General features: G+C 36.3%; 1 non-coding gene across 1 annotated transcript; it reads right to left on the reverse strand.

Annotated features, from left to right (window-relative positions):
• Positions 1–412: 412 nt before the first annotated feature.
• Positions 413–519, reverse strand: LOC141523255 (U6 spliceosomal RNA). Its single transcript, XR_012478439.1, has one exon. It is a non-coding gene; the product is annotated as a U6 spliceosomal RNA (small nuclear RNA).
• Positions 520–1,128: the final 609 nt, after the last annotated feature.

A 1,128-nucleotide genomic window follows, 5' to 3' on the forward strand; every position in this document is an offset into this window, starting at 1 on the left:
GCCAGATTATTAACTGCTTTTCTCCATGAATCCAAGGGCCAGTACAATCAACCATCTTGTTGATCCTCACACATGAGGTTCACTCTGCCATCTTTATCCTTTTGTGAATGCAGGCATCTCCCATATCTGGAATATGCTTCCCCTTCCAGTCTACCTTGTAGAATCCTTTAATACCTTCTAGAGAAAGCTCTAATTGATTCCTCCAGTCACCAGAGTCCTCCTCAAATTACCTGGTATTCATTTTGGAGATATTTTCTCTATATTCATTTATGTACAATTTATCTCCTCTGATAAAAGGTAAACATCTGAGAAGTATTTATTTTTTTTGTCTGTGAATTGCTAGTATATGACTCAATAAATGATTGATTGAATGAGAAAAGATAAATAAAAAAGAAATTTTTATGGGGGCAAGATTGTATGCTTTTGCTTCATGAATTTGCATGTCATCCTTGTGCAGGGGTCTTGCTAATCTTCTCTGTATCATTCCAATTTTAGAATATGTGCTGCAAAAGTGAGCACAAGCTTGTATGTTTTTGAATCCAAAGATGCAGAGATAGCATGGGTTAATGGGTAGAATACTGAACTAGGAGAAAGGAAGACTGAGATTTGAATCCTACCTGATTCTGACCTTACTATATACAGGTAATAAGCATCAAGATTTCAGATCAAAATTCAGTAACTCTAATTCAAGATTTTGTGCTCTTTCCAATACAACAATCATAAGTATTTTTAGGATAATTTAATCTCCCTGGGACTCAGTTATCTTAGCTGTTAAGTGAGAGAGAGTGGGTTTCAATGAGCTCAAGATCCCTTGAGCTTTAAATGTAAGATCTCATGATTCTCTTTAAACCTGTTCCTATATGCAGGCTGCTTTAGAAGGAGAAATAATAATATGCTCAGCTGAATAAGCTGATCCGTGATGTGGGGTATGACTCTTACCCAAGCAGGTCTTCCTATAATTAAGAGAGACTTTTAGTTTTCTCATCTGTAAATTGAGGTTAGACTAAATGACCTCTAAGGTCCATTCTAGCTCTAAATCTATGGTCTCATGATCCTAGGAATGGACACTGCAGATTAGCTAATTCAGGATGGACTGCCTGTTAGCTCTAGTACATACATTCATATAAA

This window comes from Macrotis lagotis, chromosome 4 (genome assembly GCF_037893015.1).
Source record: "Macrotis lagotis isolate mMagLag1 chromosome 4, bilby.v1.9.chrom.fasta, whole genome shotgun sequence".
In the NCBI taxonomy this organism is placed as follows: domain Eukaryota; kingdom Metazoa; phylum Chordata; class Mammalia; order Peramelemorphia; family Peramelidae; genus Macrotis; species Macrotis lagotis.